Raw genomic sequence first — 22945 nt, 5'->3', positions numbered from 1 at the left:
AGTCAATGACCTATTGCCAGGAAGATGAAGACATCTTGCAATGGTGAAGTTCTTACTTTGGGCTTCTCCCTAGACTTTTGGTATGCTAATGTGTTTGCTTCCTGAAAGGATTGAGGCATTTCAACACTTAGGTGTCTTGCTTCTAATATTTACCACATTTGTTTGTTCTCTTGACTCACCGCGACAACTTGGGGTGCAACAATCCTCACAGAGCACCTGAAAATTTCCTGATGAAGGGCTTTTGCCCGAAATGTCGATTTTCCTGCTCCTTGGATGCTGCCTGAACTGCTGTGTTTTTCCAGCACCACTCTAATCTAGAATCTGGTTTCCAGCATCTGCAGTCCTTGTTTTTACCTATTCTGAAAATTGGTCACTCTAGCGAAGTTAAAATATTGATAAGTCCATTTTCAAGCATACACTCCTTTGGCCTGTTAAGGAGTGAGGGCTGGTTCTGACGTCCCCAGTCCCCCTGTTGTTCATTTTCTCTGGAAATGTATTAATAATGGAAATAGAGCTGAAACATTCTAGCCATGCAATACCAACGTCAAATGTCAATTTTGTTTTGTGCTTGTCATCTTCAGCTCAGTCTGACATGAATATTTTGCTCTGACAGGTTGATGAAATTATGAATCCGATCACGTTGCACAGTCAAACATTAGAGTGCCCGAGGAGCTCAATTAAAAACCTCATAAAATTGTTTTGATGTTTATTTGAGTCACTGCTGTAATCACTGATACAGATACATTATATTTAAAATGACCTGAGACAGGGATAATACATGTCAGTAATTATACAATGCTGATACTCCAACCCTTCAATATCTCCTTTCAAATATTTTGATGACATTTTTAAAAATAAGTTAATGCAGCTAACTTGCATGTGCAATCTTTTCAAATGCAAATTAATTGGAGAATTGCAGAATCATCATATAGAACTCAAATGGGAGACTATTTGTTTGATTGCTTCTCCACTAAGTCTTTGAACATGATATTTAATTATCATTGATCTTCATTTTTTTTTCTTTTCCTTCAAGTATATATCCAATTCGCTTTTGAAATTTACAATTAAATTTAGTTTCACAATCTTTTCAGACAATGGATTCCATGTCATAAAATCCCAGACATACTTTTTTTATCTCGTCATCTCACCTCTGAAATTTAGATTATTTTGACCTTTCCAAAATGTCAATAATTCCTCCCTCTTTACTGAGAGAAAAATCTCCTGCCAATAATGATGACCAAATTCTTGACCAAAAATGTCACTTCTGCTCCCGCAGGTGCCACTTATGATGTTACTTCTGCTCCCTCGAATGCTGCCGACAGCTTTTCCGCTGATGCCATTGACCATGCTATCTCCATAGATGCCACTGGTTGTTACGTGACTGATGATATCGCATGACCACTCCCACACACACTCTCACTTCTGACATAGTCTCCACCCCTACTCCCAGCTCTAACCCTACATAAGGCCCCAGACCCAGGCCCTGCCGAGTATTTACTATACCTCCTGACCTCCCCCTCACCGAGGACAAATGGTCAGCCCTCAGCAAAGGACTCATCTTCACTCCATTGCACCCATGTCAGTAAATTCTGTACATACAGTGATGTTCAACTCTTCTACCATCACCTCCACCTCTGGGTCTACGTTTTGAATCTCGACTCCCACCCACCCTGAAAGGGTCCCTTCTCTTGCCCTCAACCAGCCCCATCCTCCTGAACATCCTATCCCAGCCCTGGCCTCCAATCTTCCCTTAACCTCTTCATCTGCAACTGTCTTCACAACATTAACTGCCTTAATCTCTCTGCCACTCTTACCCAGTCCAACATCTCACCCTCCATGAGCCCTCCATCCCACGGCTCCAACCTCAAACTCACCATTAAATCAGTCAAACAAGTTAGGTGCAGTGGTAGTTTGGCGCACTGACCTCTACATTGCTGAAGCCAGATGTCAACTCGCCAACACCTCCACCTACGTCATCTTAACCATGACCCCACCTCTCATTACCAACCATCATCCATAATCTCATCACCTGAGGTGATCTCTCAAGGCCACCAGCATCATAGTTCCTCAAGCCCACACCAACTGGTTCGACCTTTTGCCAAAAATCCACAAACCCGACTGCCCTGGTCAACTGATTGCCTCTGCCTGCTCCTGCCCAACTGAATTCATCACCATTTTTCTTGACTCCAACCTGCCTCCCCACCCCGGTGCATGAACTTCCCAAATATATTGGAGACACCACCCACGTGCTCCACCTCCTCTATGACTTCTGATTTCCCAGCCCCCAATGCCTCATTTTCACCATGGACATCCAGCCCCTCTACACCTGCATTCCCCTTGAGGAAAGCCCCCTTTCTCCTCCCCAATCCTGAAGATGGGTCCTGCCTGAAACGTCAACTCTCTTGCTCTTCGGATGCTGCCTGACCAGCTGTGCTTTTTCCAGCACCATGCTTTATCAACTAAAATTCTTCTCTATGTCTCCTTAACCTTTTTTGCTCTGAGGACAATCACACACACACCCTTAACAACTGCCTCATTCAAACAAAAACATTGTTCACAAATCTAAATGCAACAGCAAACATTTTTTTAAAACTGTATTTGTTATGTTTATTATTTAAAAAATTACAAAACAGGGATAACAAGCTGAACCAAATCAGCTTTACTTATCACTGAATTCACAACACCATGATCTCAAAGCCCCCTGCTTCTTCCTCTCCCACTGATCCACCCAGTCCCCCTCCACCAGTACTCTCATTCGACTGGCAGAACTGGCCCTTACCCTCAACAATTTCTCTTTTCAATCTTCTCACTTCCTACAAACCAAAGGGGTGGTTATGGGCACCTGCATGGATTCCAGCTGTGCCTGCTTCTTTGTAGGATACGTGGAACAGAACCTTTTCCACAACCGCACTGCACCATTACCCCACCTTTTCCTCCGCTACATCGACGACTATATCAGTGCTGCCTTGTCGTCCCACAAGGAGCTTGAACAGTTCATTCACGACACTAATACCTTCCACCTTGACCTCAAATTCACCTGGACCATCTCCGCCACCTCCCTACTCTTACTGGACCTCTCCATCTTTGTCTTCAGCAACCGACTCAACACTAGCATCTACTACAAACCCACCGACACTCACAGCTTCATCGACCATACCTCCTCCCACCCCCACTTCTGTAAAAGTGTGATCCCTTACTTCCAATTCCTCCACCTCTGCTGTATTTGTTCCCAGGAGGAGCAATTCCACTTCAGGACACCCCAGATGGCCTGCTTCTTCAACGGCCACAATTTTCCATCCCACGTGACCAGTGGTGCCCTTACGTCTCCTCCACTTCCTGCACCTCTGCCTTCATATCCCAAACCCCAATGCCAACAAGGATAGAATCCCCCAGTCCTCACATTCCATTCCACAATCTCCAAATCTAGCGTATCATTCTCTGCCACTTTCACCACCTGCAGTCAGACTCCATCACCAAAAGTCTCTTTCCATCCCCACCCCTACCTGCATTCTGTAGGGACCATTCCCTCCATAATTGCCTCATTAGGTGCACTCTCCCCACCAACCGCCTGCCCCCACCATACCTGGCAGCTTCCCTTACCATCATATGAGGTGCAAAACCTGCACCCACATCTCCACCTCACCTCAATCCAAGGCCCCAAAGAGTCATCCCATATCCACCCGAGATTCACTTGTACATCCTCCAACCTAACTTGTTGTATCTAATGCCTAGGTTGTGGTCTTCTCCACATTGGAGAGACTGAGCACAAACTCGCGGAATGGTTCAGGGAGCATCTCTGGTCCATATGCACACCCTACCCCACATTCCTGTGACCATTCATTTCAACTTCCCCTCCAACTTCCCTGAGAACCTGTCCATTTTGGGCCTCCTCCACCACCTAAACAAGGCTGCCCACAAACTGAAGGAAGAACACCTCATCTTCCACCTCTGGACCTTACGCAGCCTCAACATTGAATTCACCAGTTTCCAAATCTCCCCACCCCCACCCCCAGTCCCAGATACAACTCTCCGACTTGGCACTGCTCTCTTGACCTAGCCAACCTGTCCATCTTCCTTCACACCCACCTGCTCCTCACTTCCCATTGACCTATCACAATCACTTCATAACTTCACCCATCTATCACCACACCTCCTACCTTTCCCCTAGCCCCACCTCCCCTCCCGCTATTTATCTCTCATCCCCCTTCCCCCACCCCAGTCCTGAAGAAGGGTCCTGCCCGAAAAGTCGACTCTCTTCCTCCTTGGATGCTGCCTGACCTGCTGTGCTGTTTCCAGCACCAATGTTAAAAAAAAGTATAATTGTTACAAAATAGGGCTAACAAGCCAAATCAGCCTTACCAGCACTGGATTCACAACACCGTGATCTCAAAACATCCAATGACCCTCAAAATTGCTCAGTTGTTACTAACCAGACTTTCTAAACAATAGATTTTGGACATCAAGTTTATAACTTAAACAAAAATAACAATTTATTACTAAGATTGTAACACTAGCAGAACACAGATAAACTACAAAACAATCTAATTAATATCTGCAATTTAAATCTTGGATCATAATAACACACTTCACAGACAGACAGAGTTAAAGGTTAAATATAAAAATCTTTTTGAAAAATTGTAATTTACCAGTTTGATAACTGTTTCAATAATGAAAACCAGGACTTTGTGAAATCTTCGAATGTTCAGTTGTATTACAGACACATTGCACCATATCTTGCTTGAATTGCAAAGTCACTGGTGAATACAAGTAGTTTCTTCAGATTCTGAATTTTTTCTCTATTTATTGCTTACAGAGGGTTCTTTTCTCAGAAATTTCATCAAGTTGATAACTAAATAATAACTAGAAAGAATAAAACCAAAAACTAGACAAGTCCTGCAACTTCCAAACCAGAACTGCCTCAAACCTCAAAATCCAGTCAGAGCCAATTGACTTCATGTTTTCTTCCCTTTTCAACATTTTCTGATGTTGACTGGCCAGCACTGGTCCTCTTGTGACTGACCAACTCAACTTCCAGTTAGCTAACAGTCCTTCATCATTCTAACATCTCAGTGCTGAATCATCAACAGTTTTCTTAGAGTTGTAATTAATATGCAATACCTTTCCAGGTTAGTTCTTAACAGCAAATATCAGTCTTTTGTTGTTTATTTAGTTAAAAAAAAAGTTGCCATGGTTCAAATTTCAATTCACAACTTCAACTCATAGTTTCAAATCCAAAATGAGATAAAAGAAAAACTAGTGATCGCCTTCAGAATAGCATCTGCTGAATAAATGGAAAATTCACATTTTCCCTTTCTTCCTTTCCATTTGCTCCTACACGATGTTACTGAAAACAAAGCATAACTTTAAGCTTAATTATGGTTTGGTTTTCGTGTGTGTAATGAAGCAGGGAGACACAGATTTTATTCCCAAAAGAGAAAATGCTAGAAAATCGCAGCAGGTCTGGCAGCATCTGTAAGGAGAAAAGAGCCTAACTGACGTTTCGAGTCTAACTGACCCTTTTATACATTTTACCCTATGCATTTTAATGAACGTTTACCACCCTTTAGATGGAAGGTGATCGGGTGTGGTGGGTGGGGGTGGGGGAGGTGGGATTAACTGTTCAACGCATTGCAAAACAGAAGAAGCAAAACTCAACTACCATGGCCTGGCATAGTCTAGCTACAGGGGTCTAGTAACACAGAGTGAGATGGGACAATAGACACAGTTAATCAGTGTGTTTGTGAGTGTAACAGAGAATGGAGATAACCTTAGGAGCAAATTGCTGCAGATACTGGAATCTGTACTGAAAACGAAAAATGCTGGAGATCACAGCCAGTTAGACAGCAACCATGGAGAGAGGGGGAGAGAGAGAGAGAAAGAGAGAGAAAGAGAGAGAGCGAGAGAGAGAGAGCGAACGAGAGAGAGTCCAGATGACTGATCATCAAAAATGAAACTGTTGGGCCATCAGCTTAGAAAATCTATCATTTTCAGTTGAAGTTAGGGTCATTGTTCTAGAAATGTGAGCTGCTTCTCTTGTTTTGTAAATTATTACATTGCAATTACTAATCTATTCCTACTATTTCACAATAAAGAGCTTCTGAGGTGTCTGATCTTATCACATTGTTTGATGAATATGACCAGTCAGAAACCAATAAAACAGTTTTGTTGGATCTCATCTGAACTGATGAAACTCCTAAAGGCAAAGTTTTTGCCATGTTGCACAAGATTGATTGGGACGGATAAGAAAGTTGTACAGTTAATGGATTATGCGATTGTGAAAGTTATAACACAGAAGTTTCCTTTATAGAGATGAATTTTAAAGGCCAACGCCTTCAAACCTGCTACTTCAAAGGCCTACGCTCTCTTCCCACAATTCACACTCAGGAAAAGTGCTGATGATGAAAACAGTTGCAGATACACAGCCAACTTTTGTGCTACTCACCTTCCCTCTGGCTCACTTCAGACATGAAGCTCTGACCCAAAAAGTCTTACATGCAAATTCTGCTCATGCAGTGGGACATATCTATGATTTTGATCATGACTGGATGGGAGTTGCCGACATTAGACTGCCTGAGGAGCTTTGTTGTTCATTAGAAATTCTGCTGTAATTGCTGACACAAATACATTACACTATAATGATAGAGATAATCGATGTCAGCAATTATACTACAATGCGCGCACTCCAAGTCATCCAGATCTTGTTACAAATATATTTGAGCAACTGTTTAAAATCATAGGATGCAGTTAATCATATTCAACCTCGACCTCGGACCTTCAGGTGACCATCCTCCAAGGCGGACTTCATTACAGGCAGCAGCGAAAAGTAGCCAAGCAGATGCTGATAGCTAAATTCCATACCTATAGGGAGGGCCTCAATCAGGACCTTGGGTTCAGGTCACACTACTGGTGACCACCATAGCACCATACACACACACACAGGCACTCCTATATACACAGACACGCACACAGACACTCACACACACCCTTACAGACACACATACTCCCGCACTCACACATGCATCCTCTCAGAGACTTAAACCACTCCATACTCACGCGCACACATATACACTGTCTCTCACACACACTCCCAACTCCCTACCCCAGACACACACACGCACTCCCACACTCACACATGCATCCCCTCACAGACTTAAGACACTCTACACTCATATACACACACACATACACTCTCTCCCACACTCACAATCCCCCAACCCAGACAGACAGACAGACACACACACACACACACACACACACACACACACACATAAACATATATTTTGTGGGGTGAATTTGTACTTGCAGAGTTACATTGTACTTTGCTCAAACACTGCATGCATTTATGTAAAACTCTGTTATCTCTCTTTTTTTAGATTAGAATCAATCTAAACATTATGGCATAGGCAAAAAACACAGGGGGCTAACACCTTCAACATATTGTCTAACTAACACCAATGTCACAGCTAACCTGAGAATGCAATTTTAAAAAATGTTTCATGATTTACACATGAAAGAAGTGAAACTATCATGGTATTCAAACAGATGAAAGACTCAACAGACAATCAAGGTATTTTTCAATGTATAATTTCAGTTACATCACACTGTAAATTTTTGCTATAAATTCTGTGTCTTACAATTGTGTTCTCCACAACCACCTGATGAAGGAGCAGTGCTCCGAAAGCTAGTGCTTCCAATTAAACCTGTTGGACTATAACCTGGTGTTGTGTGATTTTTAACTTTGTACACCGCAGTCCAACACTGGCACCTCCAACTCTTTATAGTTGCAAATTACTTGGAGAATTATGGAATCATCAAAATTTAGAGGAGACTACTTCAAGTCATTGGGTCATATAGCACGGAAACAGACCCTTTTATCCAGGTCTTCCGTGCTGACTAGGTTTCGTAGACTTAGCTAGTCCTATTTGCCTGTGTTTGGCCCATGTCCTTTTGAACATTTCCTATTAATGTACCTTTCTAAATGTCTTCTAAAAAGTAGTAACTATACTCACCTCTACTACTTCCTATGGCAGTTTGTTCCATATGCACACCATCACATCTGTCTAAAAAAGTTGCCTCTCAGATTGCATTTAAATCTTTCCCTATTCACCTTAAACCTATGGCATCTAGTTTCGGAGTCCCAACCCTGGCAAAAAAGACCTTGAGTAGTCACCTTATGTATGCCTCTCATGATTTTATAAACATCTATAAGGCCATCCTCAGTTTGTCAACCCTCTCCTTAAAACTTAAACCCTTGAAAATGGCAAGAAATTCATCCCTGCTATTTCCCTAGTGCTTTTTTTGTCCTTTTCAGGAATATATCCAGTTCTCTTTTGAAAATTACTATTGAATCTGCTTCCACCTTTTAAACAATGCATTTCAGATCACAAAATTCTTTACATAAAATAATTTATCTTCACCAAGCCTCTAGCTCTTTTCTATCTGTGAAAAACATTCTGTTTTGTTTTTCATAATAAAAGACTGTGGTCCAGATTTTCTGATCACCAAAGAGTTGTTTCAGCAGTGTAGACTAGAATTGTGCGTTGGAACACAGTGGACTTTCCAACATAGGAGACTCCGAGGGAATTGCTAAGAAAATTGAATATTCCACTGGTCAATTCTCTTGCGCCTGGATGCCTTGGAAAATATCTGTTTAAATCAGACAATTCAAAGGCTGCTGCTGCAATCACAGGAGGCTGGTTTGTAAACTTAAAGCATGTTGGATATGCATTGGCATGGATTGGCTAAGAGACAGAAAACAAAGAGTAGGAATAAATGGGTCATCCCCCAGTTACAGGCTGTCACTGCAAGGACCAGTACTTTAGCCCCAGCTGTTGACAATGCACAGCAATGATTTGAAAGTGGGGACCAAATACTACTCATTCTTCCAGACCTCAACAATCCCCACTTCCCCCAGACCCAACAAGCCTCAATCCCTCCCAGAATCCAATAAGCCCCATTCCCTCCAGACCTCAATCACCCCCACTCTACCCAGAAACCACCAACCCTCAACCCCCTCCTGAATCCAACAATGCCCAATTCCCCTCAGCGCCCACTTCCTCCAGAACCCACCAATCACCAATCTGCCAGAACCCACCAACCCCCCAATCCCCCAGAACCCACCAACGCCCACTGCCCCAGAACCCAACAACTCCCTTCCTCCAGAACCCAATGTCCCCTACTCTCCCAGAACCCACCAACTCCTACTCTCCCAGAAACCAACAACCCCACTGCCCCAGAAACCAACAATCCCCACTCCTCCAGAGCCCAATGATCCTCACATCCCCAGAACCCAACAATCTCCACATACCCCAAAAACCACCAACCCCCACTCTCCCAGAAACCAACAATCCCTACTGCCCGAGAATCCAACAATCCCCACTGACTCAGAAACCAACAACCCCCACCGCCCGAGAATCCAACAATCCCCACTGCCCCAGAAACCAACAATCCCCACTGCCCCAGAAACCAATGACTCCCACTGCCTCAGAACCCAACAACCCCACTTCCCTAGAACCCAATCACACCCACTCCTTCCAGAACCTAACAATCCTCACATCCCCAAGAATCCAATAACCCTCACTGATCCCTCTCCTCTGCTGCTTCCACACTTGATATTTACCATCCACTAAGACCTACCCTGAATATTCCATCACGTATCTGGCATCCTACCTTTCTGACTCCCTTGCACCCTACCGTGCACCTACCTGGAATACTGTACCAAATGACCAGTTTGACAGGAGCTGTCAAAGTAGATGTCAGTGATGCTGAACATTTCAATCTCAGAATATGGTAACTGATTGTTGTTAAAAGTTTTCCTTCCTCTGACTATTTTGCATTATAAGGGACCTGTCAGATTTAAAGGACACTCTACATTTCTAAAGGAGCTCTAATTGGAGTTACCTGTCACAAATGCAGTGTTCTTCCTTGGTGTGCTAAAGGTTTGGGATGGCAACCTGAATATGATTGACACCCCTTGTAAAATCCAATCCAGTGTTGTGTTGCAAATCATTAAGAATGTTCAAGCACTATCCACAGAATAGAACCTGCTGCTAAATGAAAAGTTCCCATTTCCTTCTGCTGTTCTTTCTTTCCCCTGTTTCCGCTTGATATTCACAAACCTTTAATGCTCCAGCATGTATCTCTGCCATTTGTTTTGCATCTCAGTTGGTGTGTCAGTATACTTTTAAGAGATAAACTCATCATATCATCACTTTATCACAACATTTCCCCTAAGGATATGAAGAGCTCTTCCCCCCCATCTTGACTTGGGTCAATGGAAGCAATGATATGCTGATGGGAATGTGCAAATTGGTGTCACTGAAAAATTCAAAGTTAGTACTGGCTCTGTAATATTTACATAGATCAGCAAACTGTAATAAGTGATTGTTGGCCATGTTACCCATCTCATACTTACTTATATTCTGAGGAGTAACATGAGCACTGCTGCATTAGGTAAGGAAACATTGCTGGGGGAAAATGGCATATGACTGGGTGCACTATACGCTCCAAAAATGCAAGATGCATTATATTGCAAATTACTATTGTTACTAATTTTCACAATGGCCTTTTTAGTAGGTAATATATAATCTTTCTTTATCAAAATGAAATATTAATATATACGGCCAATCAGAAACCTATACAGCATTTTTCTGAATCACATGAAATAAACTAAGGACTTTAAGGAAACGTTTTGTTGGTATCTCACAAATTGTTTTGGATTGACAACAAGATTGCACATTATAATGGATTATATAATTATACAAATTACAGCCACAGAGTTTTCTTTCCCAAGGAGAAAATGCATAGGTGTTCAAACATGTTTCAAAACACTTGAATACTGCAGTTGGCAGCAATGGATATCAAATTATTGTATTTGGAACAAATCCAAAGCGGTTTTCTACATGTTATAATATAAACAAACCTAAATAAACCTTACCACATGTTTTCAAGAATTTTCCCAAGAGCTTCCCTCATTCCTTCTATTTAAATAGGCAGTGCTACCCTTCCTCTATTTATTCTGCGGTGCCTTTGTACTGGCTCTGCCAGGTTAACTCTGTGTCCAATCCTTAGAGTGATCTTTGTGCCACGCTGCCAGGGTGACCCTAATGCCTAGACCACCAGGGTAACTTCTGAGGCCCCTCTGCCAGGGTGACTTCCATGCGCATATCAACAGGGAACTTGTGCCCCCATCTTTTTTGGCTGCTATTCTGAAGTATCTGACAACTCAGAGCCAGGAATTGGCAGAGGGATCACGACAAACCACACTGTCAACATCACCCCTGCCACTTACAGCTTGCCATCTACAACAACGAAGAACTATAGCCAGGAGTTTGGTCCTGTCCAAGCTATACCACTTACCAAGAAAAACAGATATTGATAGGTTTACACATAGAGAGATAAGATGAGAAGAATATAAAAATGTGATATGAAAAGAAAAATAAAGAAGACCTTGACCACATAGTGTGCTTCTTCAAATCATTATCTGGTAGCTCACCCTTCTCTTCCAATCCTCTGCTAAGCCCCTTACCTTGCTGGCACTCATGACCACCCAATCAACAGGAAAGATCATTCATATCTGCCAGAAGCATACCTTCTTGGGCTTGACTGCTTGATCTGCACTCCCACCCACCTCCACACCTGCCAAATGTCAGGTTTACATTGCTTGACCTCTCTCTCTCACATGTTCAATACCAAACTGTTTATATCTCCTGGCTTGGGACTACAAACCCCAGGTCCCTCTATTCCTTCCTTAGACTGGGGACTAGCTCCTACCCTTGCTTCCTCATTCAATCTCTAGACTAAAACCTCGCTCCCTCTTCCAGTCATGGGTAATAGTTTCCATTACCCATTCTCCTTCTCCAGGAATGGGACTACAACTCACCCCTTCCCAGGCTTGGCATGACATTCCTGATTCATCTTTCTCATTTACCACTTCTTCTTCCACCCCAAAAGACTGGTTCTCCTGTACATTCGGCAAACTCAGATCTAGGCCATCCTTCCAGCCCTCATCTTCCACTGGCCCCATGACCGTTCCAAAGCCAATTACCCAGCAGATTTTCTGTAGCATCTGCCAGCACATTGTGGCTGTCATGACAATCTGAAATAGAACTCTTTTTTAATGTAACATCTGGTTGTGGCAAACACTTCAGCTGAGTGGGTAGGGTGGAGGAGGTGAGATCCGACCTCTTCCCTCTCTTGATTGCTTCTAGACAAATCAAGATTGTATTTCAGCTTGTTTGCTTGTCAGTTGATTTCCATTTATATTAGTTGAATACTGTTGAGTATTTTGATGAAAAATAGATGCTTGCAACTGATGCACTAGGAACACTGTGGGATTCATTTCAGTGTCTCCGATTTCAATCGGTCACTACTAGATATCAAAAGGTGACAGAATGAAAGCTTCAGAATGCAGCCAAATGCTTTTGAATGCAGATTATCATAAGTTAGTGTGATCATATACTGATGAGTACAGACAATGTTAACAGTTGCTGGTAGGATTGGAGCTGGATAATACAAGCCGCTCACTTTCAAAGGTCTGTGGTCTCTTCCCACATTCTAGTGAAACACTGGAAATGAGAATTAAATATTCAGCTTTTTTCCCCAGTCACCTTCATTCCAACCCACTAGCCGCAATTAAATTCTTCTTCAGAGGATCTGAAATTAATATTTTATTCACACAGAGGGACAAATTTAAGATTCTGATCATGAATAGGTCAGATTTGCACTGACATCAGACTGCCCAAGGAGATCAATTAAAGTCTGTCAAAAGATATTTCATAGCACCTTTGAGTCTAGGTTGTAATTGCTGACACAAATGCATTATATTAAAATGACTTGTGATAAAGATAATAGATGTCAGCAATTATGCCACAATGCTGGTACTCTAACCTGCCAGTGATTCATCACAACAACATTTTAATGATGTTTTTCATACTTCTGACAAAACCGTCTTTCATATTCAGTTTTATAACATGGGTTTCGCAAACATCAAGAACTACCAACAGGGCAGCATAAACTCCAAAAAAATGCAGTGGAGAAATGTTATTCAATCCCATACAACAATTTGTGTGTGTGTGTGTGTGTGTGTGTGTGTGTGTGTGTCTGTGGCAATTTGGCAAATTGCTGCAGTGCATCTTGTACATTGTACACATTGCTGCTGTTGAACCGCAGAGATGGCAGGACAGAGTGTTTGTGGATGTAGCTGCTTTGTTCTAGATAGTGTCTTGTTTGTTAGTGGAGTTCCATTAATTGGGGAGTATTCCATCACAATCCTGATTGAGCTTTGTCGATGGTGGGCACACTTTGGCAGGGTAGAAAGTGAGTTATTCATTGTAGTATTCGTAGCCTCTGACTTGCTTCAGTAGATGAGGAGTCATGAAAGATGGTGGATTTTGTACAATCATTGGTGAACATCCCCACTTCTGACCATATGATAGAGGGAAGGTCATTTATTAAGCTGTTGAAGGTGGTTGGGACTAGGACACTACTCTGAGGAAATCCTGTAGTGATGCCCTGCAGATGAGATGACCGACCTGCAACAATCACAGCCATCTTCCAATGCCCTAGGTATCACTCCAACCAGTGGAACATTTCCCCCTGATTAGGACTAATTCCAGATTTCCTAGAGTCCTTGATACCATGTTCAGTCAAATGCTGTCTTGATGTAAAGGGCAGTCACTCTCACTTCAGCTCTGGAATTCTGCTCTTTTGTCTATGTTTGAATCAGGGTAGTAATGAAGTCAGCAGCTGGTTTTGGTGGAACCCAAACTGGCCAACATTGAACAGGTTATTGCTGAGCAAGTGCTGCTTGATTGCACTGTTAATGACACCATCCATCACTTTATTGATAACCAAGACTAGACCAATGAAAGGCTAATTGAAGAGGTTGGATTTGTCTTGTCACAGCACCTGTGAGCAGATGGTCATTGCTGAGCAATTAACTCCTCTCACTGCATTCCCCTCACCTGATACTTTAGGCATTTTAGTTCCATTCAATAACGCCCTATGCTGCTATATCTTTCTCCTAGAACATTCACTGCAATCAGAGGCTACATACATGTGAACTCTCTCATGTTGGATACGCTCACTAACTCTGATTCCCACTCTCTGAAGGAATAAACATCATCCAGCAGCTGAGAGGCAGGCAGTGTCTTGATCAACTCAAAGCAGCAGAGGTTTGAAATAAGTACATTTGAAAGAGTTATGCAAATCAAGGATTTCAAGCCTATGGTCTGACCTGTAGGAAATATTAATTCCGTCTCTTCATGAACTGAGGCAAAATATACATTCTGTCACTTTGACTATGTCAGGCAGTAGTATTGTGATGCCTGTCATCTGCAACTGTCAAATTTGGCAAAGTTATTTTACCTGTTGTCTTTTTTTTCTCTTTACTCTCACCATGAAAACTCAGAAGAGGACATTCCTCGAGAGGATGCCAAAGTCATGTATTGCCTCATTCCCACCCACCAGCACAGACATTGATACGACGTTCAATTACAGAGTGAGTTAGAACAACCTGGGATGTGGAGATGGACAGGATTAATGAGTGTCAAAGATACTGATGGCAAGGATAGACTGGAGGACGAGCTGCTCTCCCTTTTTTTTAATCAAAATGAAGATGTCATGGCTGCTTCCAGCAAAGTCCATATAGGCTTTGTTTATCTTTCTAAAATGTTAATTGGTCATACTTAAATGGAATGCAGACTCTCCTTCCCCAAAGGTTCCTGTTTGTCCTCTGGCATCCTGATAATTATATGACCATGACCTAGTATACCTTGGGAAGACAGCCAATGCTGATAATTCTTGAGGAGAAAGTGAGGACTGCAGATGCTGGAGATCAGAGCTGAAAATATGTTGCTGGAAAAGCGCAGCAGGTCAGGCAGCATCCAAGGAGTAGGAGAATCGACGTTTCGGGTATAAGCCCTTCTTCAGGAATGAGGAGGGTGTGCCAAGCAGGCAAAGATAATTCTTGAGTCCTTTATTATGAGCTGCTTTTGTAATGTGTTGAATGACTTTGGCACAGAGGACTTTCGGGTGCAAGAGCCAACAGAAACTGTTTCAATAGGAGACACATAGATCAGCAGTAGTCTAACTGATGAAGCTCAGCTACCCACTAAAAAACTCCTCAGAGACATACAAGCAATGAACTCTTGGTCTATAGAGTGTATATGCTGAGTGAAAGCAACAATGAGCAACCCCCCTCACTTGTTATGGGCCTATCTGCTTCCTATTCTACTTGGTCATGCTGCTACTAGTGTAGCTCCTCTCCCTCAAGTTGTTCCAAATACCAAAGAACAAAGAACAGTACAGCACAGGAACAGGCCCTTCGGCCCACCCAGCCTGCACTAGCACATAATGCCATTCTAAACTAAATACCTTTTGCCTCTATGCAGTCTATATCACCTTAATCCTTGTCTATTCATATAGCTATCAAGATACCTTTTCAATGTTGCTGTTGTACCTGGCTCCACACCTCCTCTGGCAGTGTATTCCAGGCAGTTATCACCCTCTGTGTTAAACCATCTTGTTTAAACTTTCCCAATTTTGCTTAAATCTATATCCACTTGTAATTCATATTTCCACCCTGGGAACAAAAAAACTCCAACTATTCATTCTAACCATGCCTCTCATAATTGTTTAAACTTCTATCAGGGTGCCTCTCAGCCTCTGACATTCAAGAGTAAACAAACCAAATTTGTTCAATATTTCTTCATAGCTGCTACCCTCCAAACCAGGCAACATCCTTTACTCTCTCCAAAGGCTCCCCCTTAGGTAGTGTAATGATCAGAACAGTACCCAATATTCCAAATGTGGCCAAACAAAAGTTCTATATAGCTGCAATATGACTCGCTAATTTTTATATTCTCCTTTCCAAGGCTGTCTTCTATGATCAAGCCAGTTTTACATCATTTCACCAACTCACTGTAGATCCCATATGACTTCACATCCTGCACCAGCCTGCCGTAGGGGAACCTCATCAAAGGTCTTGCTAAAGTTCATATAGACAACATCCACCACTATACCTTCAATCATCCTTGTCATTTCCTCAAAAAACTCAATCAAATTTGTGAGACACAACCTTCCCCACACAAACACATTACTAATAGGTCCATATTTTCCCAACTGTGAGTAAATGGTGTCCCTAAGAGTCTTCTCCAATAATTTTCCTACCACTGATGGAAGGCTCACCAGCCCATATTTTCCCAGGTTAATCCCATTGCCCTTTATAAATAAAAGACTAATGTTGGCTATTTTCTCATCCTCTAGATTTCTCCTGAAACTGAAGAGGATATAAAGATTTTGTACAGTCCGCAGCAATTTCCTTCTTCATTTCCTTCAATATTTTGGGATAGATCCCACAATTTCCAGGAGACCTATCTACCTTAATGCTTTTCAAAACACTCAACACATTCTCCTTGTTTATATCAACCTACCCAAGAATATCAACATACCCCTCTCTAGACTCACCATCCACCTTATCCTGCTCCTTTGTGAGTACCAATCAAAGTATTCATTACGGACTTCACCCACTTCCTCTAGCAACACGCATACATTCCTTTTTTTGTCCTTCAGTGGACCTACACCTACCCTAGCTACTTCCTTGGTCTTTATATATGTATAAACACCTTGAGATTTTCCTTAATCCTGTTTGCCAAGGACATTTCCTGCCCCTTTTAGTCCTCCTAATACCTTGTTTAAGATCTTTCATGTTTTCTTTGTATTCTTCAAAGGCTCTGTCTTCAGTTTCCTAAACCTTACATGCGCCTTCTTTTCCTTTTTGACAAAGCTCACAATTCTACAATGTTTTCAGTTAACTCAGTCAGCTTGTGAAGCCCGTCCTGTTGGACATGTGTTTGTTTTCATAGAACCATAGAATCCCTACAGTGTGGAAACAGGCCATTTGGTCCAACAAGCCCACATCGAGCTTCCAAAGAGTAACCACCCAGACACATTCCCATACGCTATTACTCCACATTTACCCCTGACTTATCTATCTAACCAACACATCCCTGAACACTTTGGGCAATTTAGCATGGCCAATTCACTTAACCTGCACATCTTTGGATTGTGGGAGGAAACTGGAGCACCCGGAGGAAACCCACGCAGACACAGGGGGAATGTGCAAACTCCACACAGTCACCCAAGGTTGGAGTCAAACGTGGGTCCCTGGCGCTGTGAGGCAGCAGTGCTAACCACTGAACCACCTTGGCTTAATTACATTATAGAACACTAATTTCTTTTATTAATGAATATTTGTCTGCTTCTGACAGGCTAATTTGCACTGAGTTACAAATAACAGTCAAGGTATTTCCAATGGGAAGAAGCTCCGCAGAACATAACATAAAACATTCAGCACAGGAACAGATCCTTCAGCCCACCATGTTCATGTGACCATGCCATCCTAAATTATTCCAGTCTGCCTACACATAGCCTGTATCCTTCTATTTCCTGCCTGTTAATGTGATTGTCCAAATGCCTCTTAAATACTGTTATCGTATCTGCTTCTACTATATCCCCCAGCAGTGCATTACAGGCACCTTGCACCCTCTGTATTATAAATGTGCGCATCTTCTTTAAACTTTCCCCCTCCCACCATAAACTAATGCCCCCAGTTCTTGACATTTCTATCTTGCAAAAAAGACTCTGATTATCCACCCTATCCATGCCTCTTATAATTTAATATACAGTCGGTTCGGCAAAAATGCAGTAGTTCCATTCTTGTGCAATCTCATGTTATGAAAAAGTCACACAATAGTAGCACCATTTAAACTAATGAAACCAGAATCATGTTATAACCAACACATGCTTTAAAAGTTTGCACTTTAGAAACATTGTCCCCAATTCATCAATCGTATTACAGTGAATGAGTGTTAACGAAATGCACATTATTGCCCCTCAGCCTTCGATACTCTCGTGAAAACAATCCAAATTTGTCCAAACTGTAATACAGGCATCACTCTTGCAAATCTCTTCTGAGCCCTCTCCAAATCCTCCACATCCCTCCTGTAGGGTGGTGACCTAAACTGAACACAATGCTCCAAATATGGCCCATCTAAAGTCTTAAACAGCTGCAAAATGACTTACCAACTTTTGTGATCCATGCCCCGGATAACTTAATTGATTTTCATTATTCTAATGGGTCATCAACTCCATTCCTATTAGGTATATTGGGTAAAAATTTGCCCTCAGATATTTCAATTTTCATTTTGCATTGTCTTCTATTATCTCTAAATTCTTCATTTGTAAATATATGTTCAATTTAAATGATATAAGTGCCGCTTGTGATAGCCCTTTGTTTTACTTTTTAAACATTCATCTTTTTTTTAAGACAATCTTGGGTCTGTACCCCTTTTACCAAATTGTTAATTTTTCCATTTTCTAGCAAAGACTCTCTGCTTGTTCTGTCATTTGCCCGAAGCCAGTACAGTGAAAAAAGATCTAACAATCTGAAGCAGTTTTCATAGTCTAAATGGTCCTGAACATAAGTGAAAAGTATAGGCTTCTATCAGCACTGATTAACATTGACTGAAGATTATGTGTTGTCAACAGCAACAAGTTTCAACTTGGTACATTCCCTGCATTGCCTTTGCTACTTAAGTGGTGGTAACTAAACCAGTGTATCTCTGAATTAATGTAGTTCTTTGACCATATTTGTCAGCACACTCACTCATGAGACTAAACCTTCACAAGCGCTTCGATATCGTGTTTTCTAGGTGTGGCTTCCACCTCACTCCCTGCCCTACCCTGAAATCACCTCAATGCTTCATTGTAAGTCAGGAATTTGTTTAATTTTAAGTTTGTAATGACTGTCGAAGTGTTATTTCTTATCTCTCAAAAGGCAGTTTTATTTTAGTTTTTTTGGTGTTGTAAAGGAAAATAGGTGTGCTCACAAAGGAGTTTAATATTGGAGTTGGTACTGTTATTGTTGACAACTTTGTCTAAATACTAAGCCCTCTCAGATCAGTGTGACACACATTGTAGAAAGTGAATTTGTTCTTTGGTAAGTACATTATGTCAAGGCATCACCCTCTACACTGCAACAGTGGCTGCAATCAAAGACACCTCATTAACTGTAAAAAGCTTTGGGATATCACGAGGTGCTATACAAATGCATGTTTAGATTGTTTCCATTACGATTAACCACTTCATTCCAATCATGCTTATGTCATGAGATTTTTTTGATAAGTGAATACTATATATATGTAATTATTGATAAACTATAAAAGAGACTTCACTGTTGGCTCAGAATTCATCCACCAAAGGATCTTCATGTCTCATCACTAAGCGATTTAATGTCATTTCAGCTGGTGAAAGTAAACCTGAGATAGGAAAAGTGAGAGGTTAGACTGTGAATGTAGTTTTCCTTTGAGACCCCATTAGAGATTTTGACTCAGATCTTCCAGTCTTCAGATTGTTGAAGACCTAACAAACCTGACACATGTGACTTGATACCCATCAGCAATCTCAAAGCACAGACTATGACCTAATTTCCAAGGAAATTGAAATATGTGATAAGAAATAACCAGTCCCTGGAGTCCTCTGAAAAACTCTCTGACTGAGTTAGGGTCACAGACTTCAGAGGGTTCTGAAGAAAAACCTTAAGAGTTACCTTTACTAACTTCCATTTAGCTATAAAATCAACCCACACCCAAATCTGACATCCAATAGCACACCATGGCTCAACAGCCCCACATATGACCTTCTCCAACAGCTGATGCACCATCACTCTTGACATTTGACACCCCCAGCACCCAATACTTAATCCATGCCCCATGTCTGACCCTTCCTGACCCAATCCCTGATCACCAAACTCTTTCCTACTTACCTGCCATCTGCACATCCTCTCCCATTCTATCCCTATATTCACTCAAGTGTCATTTTAACTCCTCACCTATTTACCTACCACTCTAGTGCCTCACCCACCTATCAATCTCCCCCTTCAACCACAAACCTGCTACCATATCCTCTTACCCACTTCTTGTCTTATTCCCTCACCCACTTTCCTGGCATGCCACCCACTCACCCACCAATCACACCATATCCCCTTACCAGTTGGCTTCCTATGTCCTTAACGACCCTCTGTTCCCCAATTCCCTAACTCACCTGCTTGGCCACCTACATCCTCACTCAAGAACTTTGCATACCTATCTTCTCTATATAACTTGTCAAAGTATCTTGCAAGTTTAAACCACAGAATATATAAATTACTGCTATAAAAATTGGCATGATTTGGTCTCCACACTGATCCTGCACTGCAATAAGATTATGACTAATTCATCACAAGATGAAATTCCTTTTCTCTGCCAGCTCTTCATTGCTCTCAACTCTCCAATATTTCAAAAATCTACTTAATTCCTCTTTAAATACTTCCAGTTACCTAACCTCCACAATGGTTTGTATTCTAGACATTCTTGAAGAAGAAATTCCTTTGCATCTCAGTTTGAAAGGTGTGTTCTCCCATTCTGTAAGTATATCCCTTAATTTGAGGTTCTTCCCACCAATGGAAACATCTTCTCAGCACCTATTATGTCAGACCCCCTCAGAATCTTATATGTTTCAACAATATCACCTTGCATTTTTCTAAACTCTGCTGAATAAAGAGCTAGTTTGTTTAGTTATTCTAGACAAAATCAAGCCCTTCATTCCAGGAATCAGCCCGGTGAATCTCTTTTGAACTGCCTCCAAAGCCAATATATCATTTTTTAAAATTTGGCAATATAATACTTCAGGTGCAGCCTCACCAAAATCCTGTAGAGTAATAACAAAACATTCCTATTTTTAGGTTCTAACTTCATAGAAATAACAGAGCTGAAAATGTGTTGCTGGAAAAGCTGAAGAAGGGCTCATGCCCGAAACATCGATTCTCCTGCTTCTTGGATGCTGCCTGCCCTACTGCGCTTTTCCAGCAACACATTTTCAGCTCTGATCTCCAGCATCTGCAATCCTCACTTTCTCCTAGAAGCTTTTTTCCTCATAGAAATAACAGCCAAAATGCAACTTGCCTTCTTAATTACTTGCTGCATCAGCATGCCACCTTTTTGGGTTTCATGCACAAGACCCCCCTTGCTACACATCTTGGAGTCACTCTCTATTTAAATAATCGTTTGTCTTTTGACTCTTCCTATACAGTATATGGCCTCACTCCTTCCTACATTAATGCGAAAATCTGAAACTTTTCCAACCTGAAGACCCAGACTCTGTTTATTATGTGCTAACAAATCCTCAATTCATGCTAATATAATAGCCCGATACCAAGAGATCTTATCTTGCGCATCAATTTTTCAGTCTTTTAAAATGCCTTCTGAAAATTCCAGTACATGACATATATCAGTAATTCTTCATCAACTCTACTTGTTGTATCCTCAATGATCTCAGGCAAATTTGCCAAATACTATTTCCCTTTCACAAAACCGTATTGTTATTGTTTGATTGCATTAAGCTCTTCTAAATGCTCTGCTATTTCTCCCTTAATCATGGACTGTAACATTTTCCCAATAACAGATGCTAGGCTAACTGGGTTATAGTTTCCTGCTTGCTTTCTTTCTGCCTCCCTCCTTGAACAGTGGCATCACATTAGCAGTTTCCAATCGACTGGAAAGCAGATGAGTTCTGTGATGTTTTGATCAATGTGTCCGTTATCTCTGCAGCCATTTCTTTTAAAACCCTTGGATGTAGGCCATCAGGTTCCAGTCACTTATCTGCCTTTGGTCCCATTAGTTTCTCAAATACTTTGCCTCTCCTCCCATTAGTATCTTGCCTGTCTGTTATCTTTAATATATTTACAGTGTCCTCTATGATGAACACTGATGCAAGATATTAGTTTAAATTAATAAATTAATTCCCTGGTAGCATCGCTCAATGGCACCGTACTTACTTTGGCTACTCTCCTTTTATATACCCATAGAAACTGTTGCTTTTTAAAATATTTCTTGCCAATTTACTTTCACAATACTTTTTCCCTCTGTATTAGTATTTTAATCATCTCTACTGTTACCCAAAATATCCCAATCATCTACTCACCATTAGTTTTCATTACTTTGCATGCCTTAGTGGGCGGCACGGTGGCACAGTGGTTAGCACTGCTGCCTCACAGCACCAGAGACCCGCGTTCAATTCCCGACTCAGGCGACTGTGTGGAGTTTGCACGTTCTCCCCGTGTCTGCGTGGGTTTCCTCTGGGTGCTCCGGTTTCCTCCCACAGTCCAAAGATGTGCGGGTCAGGTGAATTGGCCATGCTAAATTGCCCTAGTGTTAGATTAGGGGTATGGGTGGGTTGCGGGTCAGTGTGGACTTGTTGGGCCAAAGGGCCTGTTTCCACACTGTAAGTAATCTAATCTTAGCTTTTGCTTGGATACTCTCCTGATTTCCCCTTTAAACTGTGGCAGGTTCATTCTTCTGATCAAGTCGAGAATAAAATTTTGCTGAGGGTGATGAAATGTCTATTTAACTGTCAGCTCTTCTCATCCATTAACTTTCCACTTATTTTCCCAGTCCGCTTTAGAAACTCTTCCTTCATACCTCTGTAACTGCCTTTATTTAAGTTGAGGAATCTGGTTTGATACTCGGGTTGCTCTCCCTCAAATTAACTTTGAATTTCTATTATGTTGGGATCAGTACTCACCTTACCTACAAGGATCCTTAAGTACAAGGCCTCTTATTAATCCTAGCTGAAAATGTGTTGCTGGTTAAAGCACAGCAGGTTAGGCAGCATCCAAGGAATAGGAAATTCGACGTTTCGGGCATAAGCCCTTCATCAGGAATGAGGAGAGTGTGCCAAGCAGGCTAAGATAAAAGGTAGGGAGGAGGGACTTGGGGGAGGGGCGATGGAGATGTGATAGGTGGAAGGAGGTCAAGGTGAGGGTGATAGGCCGGAGTGGGGTGGGGGCGGAGAGGTCAAGAAGAAGATTGCAGGTTAGGAGGGCGGTGCTGAGTTGAGGGAACCTACT

Source organism: Hemiscyllium ocellatum, chromosome 15 (genome assembly GCF_020745735.1).
Source record: "Hemiscyllium ocellatum isolate sHemOce1 chromosome 15, sHemOce1.pat.X.cur, whole genome shotgun sequence".
NCBI classification, from domain to species: domain Eukaryota; kingdom Metazoa; phylum Chordata; class Chondrichthyes; order Orectolobiformes; family Hemiscylliidae; genus Hemiscyllium; species Hemiscyllium ocellatum.
This window is presented reverse-complemented; position numbering follows the sequence as displayed.